The sequence below is a fragment of the Chiloscyllium punctatum genome, chromosome 11 (assembly GCF_047496795.1).
Source record: "Chiloscyllium punctatum isolate Juve2018m chromosome 11, sChiPun1.3, whole genome shotgun sequence".
Classification (NCBI taxonomy): domain Eukaryota; kingdom Metazoa; phylum Chordata; class Chondrichthyes; order Orectolobiformes; family Hemiscylliidae; genus Chiloscyllium; species Chiloscyllium punctatum.
In genome coordinates, this window is record NC_092749.1 from 88,940,068 (window position 1) to 88,955,918 (window position 15,851).

Genomic DNA, 15,851 nt, shown 5'->3' on the forward strand with positions numbered 1-15,851 from the left:
TCTCAGGTGATATAACAAGATAGATATCCCTTAAAATGGCAAACTGGTTATCTCAACAACTTCTCTTCATAACCTATGCACATCCTTTCTAATAATTTAATTCATATTTGCACCCAGCAGAATTTCTATTGAGGACTTCTATTCTTTCCTTAAACAGTAATAACTTAAGTCTACTGGTAAATGTACAATATTAACAGTGCAATAAATACAAGAATATATAATTTCAATAAATAACGAGCTCAACTGATTACAATTTAAAAGCCACAAAAAGTGTCGAAGAATTGAGAAAAATTACAATTGTTAAAGAAATCAAATAAAGTAAACTTGCAAAGGACCCTGCAGGCTTGTATTTTTGCAGTCTACTGCTTGTAGAATGAATTAGCATTTATGCATGTGGACATAATACAAACGACTCACAATATTTTTAAAAGATTTAATTCCTGTCAAGTAAATACAAAAACTGATCATAAAAATGATCAACCTCATCACAATATGTAGGCTGATAACAAATAATATCCTATGTGTAAGTATCAAGAAATCAATTCACCACTACTTTTCTGATAGCAATTAAGGATGGGCATTAAATGCAAACCTAGCCAGCAATGCACAAATCCTGTGAATGAATTAATATGGTTTGAAACTCTGTGGCACAAACCTTTAAAAGGCTTCTACAAATAACAGAACTTTTAGAAACTAGATGTTGAGGAGAATTCTATGTTCTTTTTCAAATGTATCAAAAGACAATGCGTTTTGTTTTACTGATGCATTTTCATATGCTCAAGCATAAGCAGGTGCTCAGATACGCAGGAATTGTGGATGCATATTTTTACTTGCTACTTTAAAGCCTCAGCTATTTGCTGGCAGGAATTGAACCTTAAAATGTCAGAGGGTTTTCTATGTCTAGGTATCTTATTCTGTCTCTGTTTGAAATGTTGTGTGTGGGTTGATCTGAAATTTCCAGATTTGTCAGCTTGAGTTTCCTTAAAAGCTGTTTCTGTCACATTTACGGCATTCCTGTGACAGCCAACGATAGCTCTTTCACAATTACAGACAAGAAAGTGGGGAATCCGCTGACAAACAAGAGCAAGGCAGAAATAGCATGAAGCTGCTCTTCGAGAAAGAATGAAGTGGCAGAATATCACTGCACAGTACCAGGTAGTGTGAGTTAATAGCATGGATAGCAGAGAGGAGGCAACATATTTGATTGTAACTCTCAACTGTCTTGCCTCAATGGCAAATATATCTTTCTATAGTAAGGAGACCAAAACTGCATAAATATTCTCGGGTTTATCTTGCCAAGGCCTTACATATTTACTTCAAGAGTGACCAGAGAAGGTTGAGAGTTTAGGGCTATGGTGTTGGCATTACTCCAACCAGCAGGGCCTCCAAAACCTTGCCCAAAAATCAGGACACTGATTGCCTGCTACTGAGTATCAGCACATCTGCTGAGTGGCAAATTGTTCCAGGTATAGCTCACAGTCAGATGAGGTGAAAATTGAAAGTGAGACATGCCATAGAGTCGATATGGGTCATTAGTTTTGGTAAGATATAGTGACAACACATGAGATTTCACAGTGAAATGCCTTCCAAAAAACTTGGACGCAACTAAGACACAGCCAAAAACATACATTCTAACCATGAATTTCTGTGTTTCCCTCTGTATACGCTAAATCTTTTTATTTTTATTTTCCTATATTTTTAATTGTGGACTAAAATGAAAAAAGAACTTTTCAAAACAAAAGATAGCTGTTTTGAAAATGCTGCATGTTTTAAAAACAAGTAACCACACACTCATTGTAAGCACCATTTACACAGCTATTTGTTTGTGTAGTGATTGAAGTGTGGTTGCAGATGATATAAAGTTGAGGGGCTGTTTATAGATGGAACTTCAGTTGGTACAAAGTAGCCGAAGGGTAACTAGAGCTGGGTAATAAATGAATAGAAAAAAGCATATCTTTCCTTCAGCAGCTTCTGCAAGTTGTAACTTTTAACTGATATGTCAGAGATTTCTTTAAGTAAACCAGCTACCCTGTACCTCTTGCAAACTAGTGGAAGCATCTGGAAAAGAATCACCAAGAAGTATTCTGACCAGTATATGAATAGCTCAGGTACCAGTGAAATGTCTTTGCAGTCTTTCCCTCCATGCACACCCTTTCTTCGTGCCTAATTATCTGTGAAGGAGAGTTTAAAAATGATTATAGTTTTCATTTGTTGATGTATGCCAATGGTTCATAACTGTTAGCTTGGTGCTGGAGTATAATTGCTTGTAATAACTGGAAATTTTTGTGGTCAGAACAGAAACCTGTTCTGTGTTTTCTGTCAACTTGGATTAAGAAGACAGGTAAACTGTGAAACCATTGCATATTTTTGAGAATCTTTAACTTTTATGATGAAATAGCAGAGTGAAACATGACACCTCTCTCCATGGTTATCTTCCGACACTATGGCATTTATCTAATATTTGATAGAATTTTAGAATTTGAGTATTGTGGTAAATTCAAATTAAGTTCCACACTGGACAACTTGTCTATGTCTGGTTGGAGAAAGTGAGGACTGCAGATCCTGGAGATCAGAGTCAAAAAGTGTACTGCTGGAAAAAGCTGGTCAGGCAGCATCCTAGGAGCACAAGAGTCAACATTTTGAGCATAAGCTCTAGATGGAGGTGTGGAATGATAGTGATTGGTCGAAGTGGAGGGTGGAATGGATATGTGGGAAAGACAGGTTGGATAGATAAGAGGCCGGCGCCGAGTTGGAGGGTTGGATTTGGGATAAGGTCAGGGGAGGGGAGATGAGGAAACTGGTGAAATCAACATTGATCCTGTGTGGTTGGAGGGTCCCAAGGTGGAAGATGAGGTGTTCTTCCTCCAGGCATTGGGTGGCTAGAATCTGGCGGTGGAGGAGGTCCAGGACTTGCATGTCCTTGGCCTAATGTAAGGGGGAATTGAAGTCTTTAGCCACAGGGCGGGGTGTTGTTTAGTGTGTGTGTGTCCCAGAGATGTTCTCTGAAACATTCAGCAAGTTGGCATCCTGTCTCCCCAATGTAGAGGAGACCACATCGGGAGCAATGGACACAGTAGATGACATGTGACGAGCTGCAGGAAAATCTCTGCCGGATGTGGAAGAATCCTTTGGGGCCTTTCGTGGAGGTGAGGCGGGAGGTGTGGGCGCAGGCACCTAAACAGTTCTTCAATGTCGAGGATTCCCACCACTACCATCCTTTCAGACAGTGAGCTTCAGACCCAAAGCCCTTTAATCCCCTGTAAACCTTGTGCTCTTGATATTAAAACTGTGGCCCCTCATTATTGACTTCTCCACCAAGGGGAAATGTTTCTCCATATCCAACTTGTCTATGCAAATCACAACTTAGTACACCTTAATCAGATTCCCTTCAGCCTTCTCTGCTCTAAGGGCAAAAAAATCCTATCCAGTCTCTCTTTGTAGCTAAAAAAGACAAAAGCACTTCATTCTAATTCAAGTTAGTCTAATGATAATTGACAGTTGTCATCAGAGATACAGTGCGACTTTTCTCCAGTTCATTGCTCAAGTTGTTTCCAGGAATCCTGTTTAACCATTTCTTTTCTGTTAAGCTGTAAAATTCTGATTTTTATTTAGCTTCACAAGTGAGCAGAATTTTGGAAATTTTAATACAGATTCAAAATTTGTCTTCTTAGACAATTCCAATAGTGTGGAAACAGGTAATTTGGCCCAACAAATCCACACCAATCCGCCGAAGAAAATTCCACCCAACCCATCCACCTACTCTCTCCCTGTTACCCTGCATTTCCCATGGCTAATGCACCTAACCTACATGTTGCTGAAAACTATGGGTAACTTAGCATGGCCAATCCACCTCACTTGCATGTTTTTGGACTATGGGAGGAAACCACAGCAACTCACGCAGATATGGGGAAAATCGGTGGGAACTCCACACAGACAGTTGCTCGAGGTTGAAATCAAACATGGTTCCCTAGTGCTGTGAAGCAGCAGTTCTAACCACTGAGCCACCATGCCACCCTCTGTTGTCGTTCAAAGTGTAATGCAAGTGCCTCAATGCTTTTCATTTTGTAGATGATAATAATTTTTTTCAAAAATGTAAATAATAGTGTCTATAAAAGACAAATAAAACTGCCATATAATTACTGATCACAGTGAAAAGTACCAAAAACTAACCTGCCATTCACTTTCTATTCTCTGAGCTCAAGTTCATATGCAATGAGGATTTGGTATGGAGTTACATATATCTTTACATATGGCTCTAAACATTTCATGGTTGCGAATTATTCAGTAAGATCCAACTAGTGAATTTTGTATTGAAAGTACTAGTTATAAAATTTAAGCAAAGATAAGTTCCCAATTTGCAAGTTACATTTTTTTTTAAAATTGCTTGAGTTACTGAAAGGAAGGAAACAAGGATGATTGAAATTGTCAAAGATGATAGTTGGCTCTTTTGCAAATACAAAGACATTGTGAGTTGTATTTTCCCAAATATCTGGGGTTATTTGGAAGCAGGAGGATACAGAACTTTCCTCTTTACATCAGAACTAGATATTCCAAAGGGCAGCTGGAATGGTGAAAGAACCTCAGACTCAAATGCAGTGAAGAAAGTCTCAATAAGACTTCAATCTCTCCTGAATCATGTAGACAATCCGCAAAAGATTTATGGCTGATGTGGCTACCTATTGTACCAATGACACCTCAAAGTCTGTTCAGTAAAAGGGTCACTGGGCATGAAATGCTCACTCTGCTTTCTCTCCATAGATGCTACCATACCTGCTGAGTATCTCCAGCAATTTCCATTTTTATTTCAGATTTCCAGCAACCGCAGTTCTTTGTTTTATTTTATGGGAAGGTAATCAAGCCTGTTTACTCAGCAATTTACTTCAATTTTACTGAGATTTTCAAATTTCTAAAAAGATCCGTTTTCCTCCTACAGTCCAATGATGCGCCGGTTAGTTGGATTACCCTGTTAAATTGCCATAGTATCCAATGTGCAGGCTAAGTGGCTTAGCCATGGGGAAATGCTGGGTTACAGGGATAGTGTGTGGAGGGGGGTTCTGGCTGGGATGCCATTCAGAAGTCGGTGAGGACTTGCTGAGCCAAATGGCCTGTTTCCACATTGTAAGGATTCTATGATTTTATAAGTGTACAAAAACCATGATTTGCAAGGTCTAAGGTCTTCATCCTTTGTGCGTATGATGCTGTCATCACAGTTTTAATGACAATTTCGCTAACCAGCCAATGCATTGCTAGAGAACAGTTGTAACCTCAGGATGTTGCCTTAAGCTTGAGCCAAGGGCAAGGTTTTATTACATGTCCATGGTTTGATCAGGGATTCCACGGTCGCAGTCAGACAAGGTTTTGAGGTACCATTGGTACACTAAGTAACCACATCAGCCATGCATTTTATTGAGGATTGTCCACATGCTTCAGGAGAGATGGCAGCCTGATTATTGAGACAGATGTTGAGGATTCTCTCTTCCAAGTGGAAAAATCAGATTCTTGACATAAAGAGAAAATTTTTGATTTTCCCCTCAGATCTTGTGTGGTAACCTAGCAGCAACTATCTTCTTTCCATGTATTTACATCTCATTAAAATCACAACTCATCAAATTATATGCTAGTTCCAACCTTCCCCTGCTCCACTGAGAAACTAACCAGCAAAAATTCCTGACAAGTGAATCAGAATGGATAACTGGCAGCTGCAGTTTGATGAATGCTTGTCCTGGCCATTGTATAACTGCATCTTCAGAGCAACACTCCTGCATTTTCCATGGCTGCCATCCACATCAACTTCTCATCCACACAAGGCAGCACAGGCAAACCACCAGCCTTGTCACATCATACCTGCTCTCAGACTAACTCAGATACGGCAGCACGGTGGCTCAGTGGTTAGCACTGTTGCCTCACAGCACCAGGGTCCCAGGTTTGATTCCAGCCTCGGTCAACTGTCTGTTGGAGTTTGCTCATTCTCCCCGTGTCTGCGTGGGTTTCCTCTGGATGTTTCAGTTTCCTCCCACAATCCAAAGACCTGCAGGTCAGGTGAATTGGTCATACTAAATTGCCCATAGTGTTAGGTGCATTAGTCAGAGGGAAATGGGTCTGGGTGGGTTACTCTTCGGAGGGTCTGTTCCACACTAAAATGGTATTTAACCTAACACCACTTCAACCGAAGAACAATTCACTGTGGAGGTTGAGGACACCTACAAATTGCATGCTTCTTCCAGGTCACTTTGCGCACAGGGATAGACATGCATCTACATAGGCTGCTTTTGTACTGACATTTATGCATGCAACGTATGGCTCTTTAGCTTGCATTCTCTGCACACACATACACTTTAGCATATACCTGGATGCTGCCAGCTTCTGTCCACTTTGCATTGCACTCTTAACGCACACTCACTGACTTCAGGTCTGACCTATAGGCTGCCATTGCTTTCTCAGCACACACATCTTTAGTGCTCAGTTGCAGGATAAAAGCTTCTGTGATGCTTGCAATGCTTTTTTGCATAAAAGAAGAAGTAGGTAGCTTGTGACGGTTGGCAGTACCAAACAATCAAACTATTAGGCAGGCAGGGAATGAACTTGCCACAGTGCAGCACTATTAAATCAACGTCAGACCTACTGTATGTAGCGTACTTTATGTGGCAAACATAATGCATGTGCTTGAAGCAAATAGCCATGTGTGAAAGTCAAAGAGAACAGCCCTTAGTAGGAACAAGTGTGACAGTAGCAGGAAGTACTATCACAGTCACTCAGAGCTCATTCAGCAAATCTACAAGAAGTTGGCCAAAGTCAGTCAGGCACTTGCTCCTACTTGATTGGGGAACTGTGTCTTCACCGACCAAGATTTCAGCCATGGTCATTCTTGCAGGTCAAGTGCAAGCAGTTCAAGCATTACAGGTTAAGTCAACTGGAGTGCTGTTGAAACACCACTCAGAAGACTGGTCATGGTCAGAGAGAGCTATCCTGTTGAATCAGTCTAGGGAGTGGCCATAGTCAATCTTGAGAGTTGGTCAGTAACAGCCAGGTAGCTTACTGGCAGAAGGTCATGGCATCATGGAGAAAGTGGGCAACTTTCAAATCTGGGCATGGGCTTCATTGTGCTGGGTCTCTGAGGGAAAGCTAATCGGGATGGGGGCAATTGTAGAGGGTGAGACCTCATGATGAAAGTGCGGGGTATTGGGAACTCTGGAAGAAATGTTCAAACAGGTCATGGTAACTCTGGTCTATACAAGGGTACAGGGCCAAAGTCATGAGTTGTGGAGATAAAGTAGAGAGTAATAGTTATGTAAAGAGGTTCATTTGAAAAAGGAGAAGGCTGAAATGTGATTGACCCCTTTAATTCCAATGACAGAAAAGGAAAATGAAATATGGGAGGGAGGAAAGGTTGAGAATCCAAGGTCGAGCATGCAAGTCAGACACACTGAAAGGAAGTTGGAACCTTGTTGATGGATCAAAAGTCACTGTACAACCACTTCACAAAAATAGCTGTAACTGTGTGCAAAGTAGGCAGGAAGTAAGCTACTATTTCTTTGGGTTTTGAGACCCCACCAGAGAAATTGTAGTAATCATCCGTCCACTGATCATTAATGCCGTTCACCTGATTTCAATTTTCACTTCAATGACAGGTAACATTGTCCATGAGTGAAGATTAAAAATTATAGTCTCAAGCAGTAGTGAGCATCACACAGTGTGCACTAACTGCTTCCTTGTCATGTCAGTAAACAGGTATCATGAGAACAAGGAATTTAAATATGAAATCTGAAGTTCCTATTTCACAAATCACATTCAATAGCAAGAACTGGATAACAAAATTTTGCAGCTTCCATATTCTCACATTGAAATGTAAGTTTGCAAACACATGGCCTAAACTACAGATCCCTTAACTACGGTGCACAGTGGTCGGAGAATGTCCTACATGCAAGATGTGCTGCAGTAGCTCACAAAAGCTCCCAAAGGAGCACCTTCCAAATACACAACCAGAAGGACAAAGGCAGCAAATACATGGGAACACCATCAACTGAAAGGTCCAAGTCACACACCATCTGACTTGGAATGACACCACCATTTCTTCATTTTTACTGGGCCAACATCCTGGAACACGCATCTTAACAGCACTGTGGGTATTCCTAAACTATAGGACTGTGCAGTTCAAGAAAACTTTTGAGTATTTTAGTTGGGACATCATTTTGAGGTTGTCCAGGCTTCTTCTGGAGTATTGTGTGCCATTCTGGTTACCTTGCTATAGAAAGAATATTATTAAATTGGAGAAGGCTGAGCAAAAAAAAATAGGAAATGTTTAAAGGGATATGGGCCAAATACAGCAACTGGACTAGTTTAGTTTGGGAACATGGTCAGCATGGACTACTTGAATCAAAGGGTCTGTTTTAATGCTGTATGACTCTATAACATTAAGACAACTCATTATCACCACCTCCTGACAATGAGGGATAGGCAATAAATGTTGGCCTAGCCATTGATGCCCATATCCCATGAATCAATGTTTTTTTAAAAAAATCATATTCCCTCAGTATGGCTCTACAGCATCAGCTTTGGTTCAGCAGTCAGGTCCTATCGTGTAGCTTGAAATTGGAACCTTGCATGTCAGATGCAAATGCACTGCCAACTGAACCACAACCAAATCTGATTCCTTGATCATTACTGCAAACCAGTTTCTTCATAAAAAAAAAATTTCACTACTGTACATGTTACGAAGAATTGAGGGGAGAGCTAGCTGGAGTGGTCTGGGAAAGGAGTTTAACAGCAAAGATTATTGAGGAACGAGGGCAGATATTTAAGAATAGTTCATGGCTCACAAAAAGGAAATATCCCAGTGGGAAAGAAGGATTATAGGAAGGGGATAAGCCAACACTAGTTAACAATGAATGTTATTAACTAGTTAACAAAGTTATGTTATGAGTAGCATTCAAATGATTAAAATTTAACACAATGTGGCAAACATTAGTAGTAAGCCAGAGGATTGGGAAGGTTAAAAAAAACAGCAAAAGCTGACCAAAAGGTGAGGGATACAGAAGTATAACCACAAGCCTCTTAACAACTGTTGCTGGGAAAATGTTACAATAGCATTTAGAAATAAGTAATATGATCAAGTCGTCAGCAAGACCTCATGAAGGGGAAATCAGCCTAACAAATCTCTTAAAATTATTTGAGGAGGTAACAAGTAGGATTGATAAAGAAGTAGTAAATGTGATATATTTGGATTTCCAGAAGGTGTTTGATAAGTTACAACAGGTTAGGCTATTTAATAAGAAAATATCCCATGGTGTTGGAGGTAGTATATTAGCATGAATGGAGAATTGGCTAACTATTAGAAGACAGAATGTTAGGATAGGGATATATGTTCAGGATGGCAACCTGTAACCAACTGAGTGTCACAGGATCACTGGTGACAATTATTTACAATATATATTAATGACTTAGATGAGGAAAGTAAACGTACTGTAGCTAAGTTTGCAGATGACACAAAAATAGGGGGGTGGTGGAAGATAAGTGGTGAAGACAAGCATGATCAAGACAGTTAAAAATCACACAACACCGGGTTATCGTCCAACAGGTTTAATTGGAAGCACACTAACTTTCGGAGCGCCGCTCTTCATCAGGTGATAGTGTTTGTGGAGTATAAGCTCTTAAGTGTTTCTCCACAACCGCCTGATGAAGGAGCAGCGCTTCAAAAGCTAGTGATTCTAAATAAATCTGTTGGACTATAACTTGGTGTTGTGTGATTTTAAAATATGGAAGTTGGGTTGTTCAGTATAGTTAAGGCTGAGATTGATTGATTTTTAATCAGAAAGGGATTCAATGATTACATGGAGAATGCAGGAGAGTGGCATTGAGGATTACCACATTAATTATGATCTCATTGGATGGCAGAGCAGACTCAATGGGCTGAATGCCTACATCTGCTCCACTTAGAGAGTTTATAAACAAATGAATTTGTAACCATTATACAAGGAAAATCAATTTATCCCTGAGCTGTTCAATGCAATAAAAATACATCCTTTGACATCGATGGATTCAGTGAAGCAGATGGATGCTTAGTTCAGCCATTAATCACGACAACTAGTGCAGAGACATCTGATTGTTAGGTTACATTATTGTGTGAAAACATGTACGCTGGGAAATCAGTTAATGTCATTAAGTACAAAACAATAGTCTATTCAGTGCAAGTTGTCTTTTTGACCTTTGTGATACCTATTTCTCTTTCAACATACTGAATATTAATTGAATACAAGTTGATTGCTATCAGGTAAATTTTAGTTTGTCTTTTCACTAAAGATAAATCAAAATGTTACAATGAAGTCTTATAAATTAAAAGTAGTTGCAACCATCATGTGTTTTTTGATTAGTCTTGCTTTACTTACTCATGTAAATTTATTTATCTAATATAAATACTATATTCTAGATTTGAACAAATTATTGGGTTTAAATTAATTTCCTTTGGGAAACTTCTGCAAATATCGAGAAGTTGTAAGAACGATAATTGACTTTTTTTTTTAAAAACCACATCCTGATTGTACTGTTCCAGAACTAGTTTGGAGTAGTCATTGTTTTCCTGTGTAGGGGATGAATTGTAATCAATAGACATTGTTATTGATCCAAACTCATTCACCAGAACTATCATTTCAAGTGTGCTTGTTTATCTAGTACATTTGCACTGTTGGTATAGTCATTCCTCCTGGACATAACAAGAAACAAATATTTGAAAACATGAAGCATAAACAGAAAACTAGGTTTGAACAAAAGATCCACATAAAAAAAGTGAAACTGCCCTTTCTCTTTTCAAGTGTTTATCAGTCAATTGGTTGAGTTGTTCGAATACACCACAGTAATGTGTACACTATTTTGTTTTCATTTTCTCCTGCAAATCCTACCCCAGATTACAAGTTGAAAGATGGAAAGCTGCTGAGCTTGTATCCCAGGATACTAAAAGAGGTAGCTACAGAGATAGTGGTTGTAATTTTGCAAAATCCTTGGATTCTGTAGAAATAAGGAATGATTTGATTTTTGGTTTGATTTTATTGGCACACGTGCTAAAGCACAAAAATATAGGAGTACAGTGAAAAATGTATAACGTCCCCACACAAGGCACCATCTAAGGTACAAGTACCTAGGTACAGAATCTTAAGAACAAGGTAGAAAGAAAGAATAAAGTTAAAAGTTAAACATTGCAGTAATTATAGTATGGCATTAAACATATGCAATAAGATTAAAAGTAACACACTGCAGACCTTCTGAGATTTAAGTAGAAAATAAAGAAGTAAAGCTTAAAGTTCAAACATTACAGTCTTTCTTAAGTGTTTGGCCATGGTGGGACTGCACTTCAGGGAATCACCTCAAGATTAGAAGTCCACACTGTGCCAAGGGATCGCCAAGTTAGGCCACTGCGAGATTGCCAAGTTAGGCCACTGCGAGACCACCAAGTCAGAGATCTGTCACAATGGGCCAAGAGTCTGCCACACCAAACCAGGAGGCCGCTATGCCACACCAGGAAATGGTCACACCTGGTTGGGAAGCCGCCATGGCAGGTCAGGAGGTTGGAGGCCAGGAGTGAGTGGCCAGGAATCCATGGCCAAGCAAAGAAAAAAAAAGAGAAGGAAGAAGAACACATAAGTGAAGAAAGAAATAGAAGAAAAGAAAACGGATGAGTGGACAAGCTTCATCTGAAGCATTCTACGCTGCTGCCATCTTGAATGCAAGAATTGCCAATACAATGACACCTCTATTCAAAAAAGGAGCAAGGCAAAAAGTGGGTGACTATGGCCGATTTGCCTATTATTGGAAAACTGTTGGAATCAAATCTGAAGAAAATAATAGCAGAACATTTGGAAATTCATAATCTAATCAAGCAGAGTCAGTATTGCTTTATGAACGGGAAATTGTGTTTGACTAATTTGTTAGTGTTTTGAGGATACCTCAATCAGAGAAGATAGAAGGGAGCCAATAGATATGTTCCAGAATGAAAATATTGTCACGATGTTATGTCTGGAGGCCAGGACTGGGCACCGACAAAAGCCGTGTTGTGGGGCAGTATCAACAAAGACAAAAATTACGATCAGCATTTCCCCTACATTGAACCCTGGACTCAGCTGCACATCGGCTATGCCAGTCCTTTCAAGAGCTTTATGCTTTTAGTCACTGTGGACACCCATTCAAAGTGGTTAGACTTGCACTGAGTTCACTCGAAACCAAAACATTCCAGTTTTGGTTTGATAATTGGATCACCTTTCATGCAACTACAGAGACAGCTCCTGCAGAGTGGCTAATGGCGAAAGATTCTGCACCAGTTTAAACCTGATCTTCCTGGACCTTAGGAGTAAGGTTGTGGTGGGGTGTCATGATGAAACAGCATTGGGAATGCCAATGCTGACACAAGACTCCTCTGCATTGATAAGAGGCATGGTCGACGCGAGGTCAGGTCCCATGACATACCAAATTTGGGTAACAGAGGCAGTCCAGGACAAGCACATGGAGCAGATGAAAGCTGCAACCTTGCAAAGGTGGCAGAAGCAAAACATGCTCAGTCCCTTAGAACATCTGGCAAGGTTGGCAGTTCTAATGGGTTCTCCCCATCTGTCTAGCGTTAAAGAAACCTCTGAGTATAAGATGGACATATAAGATGTCACAGACTTGACACTGTTATTACCTGAAGAATTTCTTTCAAGATGCTCCTGGTGCAAAGGTCAGGCTCATCCCAGTACACACTGCCAGTATAAGTGGCAGAGTTTGCAGAACTGGGACTGGTACAAAGAGAAGCTGCAGGGAAAAGAACGTGCCTATGTCCCAGGACTTAGAGAGGTAGGGATGTAGTGATTGGAATGAGGTCAGCCAGGTAGATCTCACGGAAAATGATTTCCCTGATTGAGGCTGTTAACTTGGTCCAGTCAGGTAACCCTGGCTGACATATCAACAGGAATAAAATTCCTATCTTCCTGGTGGTGGAAATTGAATAAAGATTCGTACACCTTGTGTCTCTCACTATGTCTCACACCTGCACACATACACACAATGGGTGCTGGGGGAAAAAAAAATAAGCACTACCACAGTTAGGCGGTAGTGTGGGGGTTAAATATAAAAAAAACCCAGAGATTCCTCCCCTTCATGGTTTGATCACAAGAAGAAAAAAAGAAAAAAATCAACAGGAGTAAAATTCCTTTCTTCCTGGTGGTGGAAATTGAATAAAGATTCATACGCCTTGCGACTCACACCTGCACACACACAACATGGGTGCTGGGGAGAAAATAAGCACTACCGCAGTTAGGTGGTAGTGTGAGGGTAAAAAAAAATCAACAGGAGTAAAGATTTGTGCACCTTGTGTCTTTCACTGTGTCTCACACCTGCACACACACAACATGGGTGCTGGGGAGAAAAAAAGCACTACTGCGAAAAAAAAAGAAAAAAAATCAACAGGAGTATTGGAGAGGTGGGCACCGCAGGGAGTGGAGTGTATTATTTCCCCCTCCAACTCTATTATGATTTAATCCCTGCCCTCCCCTTCACTGTTTGATCACACAGCATTGCACTTTGATGTGAAGGGCACTGCTTGTCACAGGCCACTTGAGTGTTTCTTTTCTTCCGGGTGGTGGAAATTGATTAAAGATTTATAAACCTTGTGTCTTTCACTGTGTCTTACACATGACATGGGTGCTGGGGAAAAGTAAGCACTACCACAGTTAGGCAATATTGTGGGGGTAAAGAGAAAAAAAATAAGCAGGAGTGCCAGAGGTTCTGTTTACTCAGAGCAAGAAAAACAAAATTTTAAAAAATGAACAGGAGTATTGGAGAGGTGGGCACTGCAGGGAGTGGAGTGTATTATTTCCCCCTCCAACTCTATTTTGATTTAATCCCTGCCCTCCCCTTCACTGTTTGATCACGCAGCGTTGCCTTTTGAGAAGGGCACTGCTTCTCACCAGCCCCTCGAGTGTTTTCTTTCTTCCTGGTGGCGGAATATAAATAAAGTTTTAAACACTTATGCTAGCTGGGTCAATGTTGTGGTTGCATAAATAAAGGTTGACTTGGTGATAGGATACTAGTCTTTGTGGAGCTAATTCAGTTGGCAAGCTATGCAGGTATCTCCTTGTGTGTACACAGCAGCCTTCCATGCTAGCATGAGTCCTCAAAGACTGCATCAGAGATCTCTGGAACAGAGCAAGTGACCCTGCCTTCTGGTAAGGTGAGATCTGCAATACCCTGTCCCTTTGCTCTCTAGCTCCATTTACAGACAGTGACTCATCACGTGCCTCTGTGATTATATTGGGTACCGTCCTTAGATATTTCTTATGAGTACCTACATGCTTCAGAGAAGAGGTTAATTATAATATGTCAATCATGGTCCTATGACATAAAATGGACCTTAACCACAATTTTGCTGACAGGTAGGTAGTCCATGAGCAACCTAAACAGTTCTTAAAAATAAAACTGCTTAGAAAACAACTCAAACCATTTTAATGACATAACCAAGATGGGATTAAGTCCCTACAAAACATAATCCAGGTTTCTACCAGCTGGTCCAAGAAATGCCCTATGGGAACATTTCCCCTTCACTTTTCAAATAGTTTAATGTAGAAACCAACCAATTTTCTGTTCTCCCATAACCTGGAGATAGCTGAGGCAATTGAATGGACTAAAAATTGATAAATTGAAGGTGCTTGAAAGCTTCACTGTAACAAAACTAGATAAATACCAGATCTGCTTGGAATGCATCTTTGGTTGTTGAGTGAAGCAAGAAAAGAAACTGCAGAGCATTTTCCAATTTGTCCCCTGGGAGTGATGCCAGAAGATTGTAGAATTGTAAATGTTGCACCCTTCCTCAAAAAATGTGCAAAGGTAAACTCAGCAACTACAAGCCAGTCAATTTAACCTTGGTGCAGAAACCTTTAGAAATGATTATCCAGGACAAAATTAACAATTGCTCAGACTAATGTGGATTAATCAAGGAATACCAGTGAGGATTTGATAAAGGCAAATGGTGTTTAACTAATTTGATTCAGTTTTTCTTAATGAGATAATAGAGATGAGGTTAATGTGGTTGCTAAGTATACATGGACTTCCAAAAGGTTTTAAGCCCAACATAATAAGCTTGTTAGCAAAACTGAATTTTGTGGAATAGGAGGGTAAATAATGGAACAATTATGAAGTTGGCTAAAGGACATGTAACAGACACTGGTGTTAAAAGAATGTTTTACAAGGTGCACAGTGAGGTTCTACAGGAGATTCATTGATTTTATCATATATATTAATTACTTAAAATTGAGCTATCTGGGTACTACTTCAAACTTTGCAAATATGATAGTACTATAATCACTGAGGAGGGTGTGATAGACTTCAAGGGAACAGACACAGACTGGTGAAACAGACTAATATGTGGCACACTCAATTTAACTCAGAAGGGCCAAGTGAGGCATTTTGGTAGTAAGAACAAAGAGAGGCAGTACAAAGTAAAAGGGCTGCAGAAATATTGAGACCTGTGGAGTGTGTGCACAAATCAATGAAGGTGGCAGGTCATGTTGAGAAAGTAGTTGAAAAAGCAAACCAGCTTAACAAAATAGATGAACTGTACACAACAGCAAGGAGGTTAGATTAAATCTTAAACTTTGGTTCTACCACAATAACATCACTGTACCAGATACTACAGGTTTTTTTGGCTAAGTCTGAATAGTGTCGAGCTTTTTGGAGGAAATTCTACTGCAAAGCATGGCAAGTGTTCTCGTGTATCTGCCAAACCTCCCTCATTAACTACCTACCTAGACCCTATGTTGTCGGTTTCATTCAATTTGTGCCCCATTTTACCACATGCTGTTCCAAGAACAAGTGGCCACTCAGAATTCACTGGC

The 15,851-nt window shown here is 40.0% G+C and overlaps 1 protein-coding gene across 4 annotated transcripts in view; it reads right to left on the reverse strand.

Annotated features, from left to right (window-relative positions):
• prkn (parkin RBR E3 ubiquitin protein ligase) overlaps positions 1 to 15,851 on the reverse strand; it is a 1,117,394-nt gene that overhangs the window by 954,848 nt on the left and 146,695 nt on the right. The window lies entirely within an intron of this gene.